Genomic DNA, 3,393 nt, shown 5'->3' with positions numbered 1-3,393 from the left:
CTTTCTTAGAAATGAATGCTTACAGAAAGGAGACAATGATTTACCAGGTTCTTTGATATGGCCCTGGGCTGCCCATAGCATTATCAACCTTATAAATACTGGACAATGGTGCAAACAATGATGATCCATTATCATGGCTTATATTTTGCTGCCTGGGTGACATTGTTTGGGTGGTTACTAAAACTTCTCTATTATGTCTGTTTTGTCACATTAATCCATCTAAAAATCAAACCAGTGCATAAGGTCACTGAACCATTCTTTTCTATTTCAACAAAAAACAGTAAATGTGTGCTCGCTTCGGCAGCACATATACTAAAATTGGAACGATACAGAGAAGATTAGCATGGCCCCTGCGCAAGTATGACACACAAATTTGTGAAGCGTTCCATATTTTTAACTGACAAAGGATTAATATCCAAAATTTATAAGCAGCTCATGCAGCTCAATAACAAAAAAACAAACAACCCAATCCCAAAATGGGCAGAAGACCTAAATAGACATTTCTCCAAAGAAGATATACAGACTGCCAACAAACACATGAAAGAATGCTCAACATCATTAATCATTAGAGAACTGCAAATCAAAACTACAATGAGATATCATCTCACACCAGTCAGAACGGCCATCATCAAACAATCTAGAAAAATAAATGCTGGAGAGGGGGTGGAGAAAAGGGAACATTCTTGCACTGCTGGTGGGAATGTGAATTGGTTCAGCCACTATGGAGAACAGTATGGAGGTTCCTTAAAAAACTACAAATAGAACTACCATATGACCCAGCAATCCCACTACTGGGCATATACCCTGAGAAAACCATAGCTCAAAAAGAGTCATGTACCAAAATGTTCATTGCAGCTCTATTTACAATAGCCAGGAGATGGAAACAACCTAAGTGTCCATCATCGGATGAATGGATAAAGCAGATGTGGCACATATATACAATGGAATATTACTCAGCCATAAAAAGAAACGAAATTGAGCTATTTGTAATGAGGTGGATGGACCTAGAGTCTGTCATACAGAATGAAGTAAGTCAGAAAGAGAAAGACAAATACCGTATGCTAATACATATATATGGAATTTAAGAAGAAAAATGTCATGAAGAACCTAGGGGTAAGACAGGAATAAAGACACAGACCTACTAGAGAATGGACTTGAAGATATGGGGGGTGGGAAGGGGAAGCTGGGACGAAGTGAGAGAGTGGCATGGACATATATACACTACCAAACGTAAAATAGATAGCTAGTGGGAAGCAGCTGCATAGCACAGGGAGATCAGGTCAGTGCTTTGTGACCACCTAGAGGAATGGAATAGGGAGGGTGGGAGGGAGGGAGACGCAAGAGGGAAGAGATATGGGAACATATGTATAACTGATTCACTTTGTTATAAAGCAGACACTAACACACCATTGTAAAGCAATTATACTCCAATAAAGATGTAAAAAAAAATAGTAAATGTAAGTAACTCCTCTCAGAGCTGAGAAGGTGAGTGGCATTTCAATTACCACACTTCCTAGGCTGTCTGCTTCAGTGAATATGTAGTATTTTCAGTGCATTTTCAGCCTGTAGGGACAGGCTTCATGGTAGTGGAAAAGATTCATTGAGCAACTTCAAACAGAATCAGACCTTTACTGAAGCACTCCAACAAGCACTGATAACCAGTGACAGAACAACCATGGTACAGTATGAACAGCCATGATACATTCAAGTTCATGATACGTTCAACCAAAATCCTTTGGTTATTTAGGTCACAGATGATGAAACTTAGGATTAGAGAGACCAAGCTGTAGTGAAATTGACTTCCCATTAACAAAGTTGAGTTTCAAAACCATGATCAAGCAAAGATCTAAAAGGGGAATTATGTCCATAAGAATATATAAAATCTAGCAACTGGTCTAGAGCTCCACCATCAAATCCTTTTCACCTATTACAACTCTTCCAAAGTATCCAAACAATGAAAGGCATCATATATATTATAAACAATATATGACTTACTTTAAAAATACAGACTCTACAGTTGATGAAAGAATCATGGAACATATGAAGGACAAAAGGCACAAGAGACTTTGGGTTGTTGTGAGTTAGGCAGTGGGGGAGAGAAAGTGAGTGCCTTCCATCAATTCTGGAAGCTCAAGTACAGAGGACAGAGCTTGCTGTTTGATGCAGGTTCCTCTTTAGCCTTTTTCGAGGCAATAAAGACAGGAATGGAGTGGGCATTCCTTTCACTGCACTATAAATCTTGGCATCACGACACATACAATGATATGCCTGCAGTCTCTCCCAGGAACATGACTGTGAAGTTCACTCATAAAGACTGCATATTCCTGAGACTCTCTCTCCCGCCCCTCCATACTAATGCTCCCAATACCAGAGCTGGGAGAACCAGGGCAGGAAAGGCTTTAGGAATCAGCAGTGAAATTTTCCTTGTAATTAAGGGAGTCCTGAGGCTGAATTAACAAGTAAGTAAAATTTTTCTTTTACACCTTTTCGTTCTCTCCCTGAGGCTTTGGTTCCCTACCTCCTCTTCCTCCCTCCCTCCAGGGCTCCTTGTATCCATTTTCATGAGATCATCTGTAAAAAAATTAAATTCCTGCTAAATTATTATGCCCCTTAGGATACCTGCTTTTTAAGTGATGATTCCCTATAAAACCAAGAGGTCATCAAAAGCCAACCAGCTGAATTCCAGGCAATCTAATAAATGGGTAGCAGGTCCCTTTCACACAGTATTGGGTAGGGGGCTTTCCTACACTCCCTAATCAAAATCACATGTGGGAGCAGCTGCTTCTATGTTGGCTTCCCCATTTGCAGGATGCATTTTAAAACAAAAAGGACCTCAATAATATCAATGTTAGCACTGAATCCATCAAAATTAAAGGACATACTGAAGATAATACATAGGCCTTGGTGCCATTTATGCTCTGAACTAGTTAAGCCGCATGAGACCAAAGGGCCAGACTAAAGAAAGAAGAAAATAAACCTCACCTTCATCTGCTCCTTCCTATCTCAGGTCCTTTACATATGTCTGCCTTTGCCTGGAATGCTCTTCTAAAGGTTCCCTATTAGTCACTACGTTTGCCTGATTCATTGCTTCTTTCCTTTCAGTGCTCAGGTGATAGTGAATCAGGGAAGAGTTCCCAGATGCCCAGAAGAGAACATCTCCTCCTTCTACTCTAAATCACTCTATTCTATCACTCTATATAAATATATATAGTCAGATGAATTTACAATAGTCATTTGAGGGGGATCATTAACTCAGGACCCAAATTCACTCTTATAAACCAAGTCCCAGGATTACTGAGGAGCTTTCCTTCTCCTTAGGGTCACCCGCAGCCTGGTTGCTACTAAGGCTCTGTTCTGCATTTCTAACAAAAACCTCCATAATTATACAACTCA

At 39.9% G+C, this 3,393-nt stretch overlaps 1 non-coding gene across 1 annotated transcript; it reads left to right on the top strand.

Moving 5' to 3' along the window:
- The first annotated feature begins 288 nt into the window (after positions 1 to 288).
- Positions 289 to 395, top strand: LOC116742792. The gene has a single exon (XR_004346572.1). It is a non-coding gene; the product is annotated as a U6 spliceosomal RNA (small nuclear RNA).
- The last annotated feature ends 2,998 nt before the right edge of the window (positions 396 to 3,393 follow it).

Source organism: Phocoena sinus, chromosome 17 (genome assembly GCF_008692025.1).
Source record: "Phocoena sinus isolate mPhoSin1 chromosome 17, mPhoSin1.pri, whole genome shotgun sequence".
Classification (NCBI taxonomy): Eukaryota; Metazoa; Chordata; class Mammalia; order Artiodactyla; family Phocoenidae; genus Phocoena; species Phocoena sinus.
The sequence above is the reverse complement of the archived record's forward strand: the minus strand, read 5'-3'. Positions and strand labels throughout refer to the sequence as shown.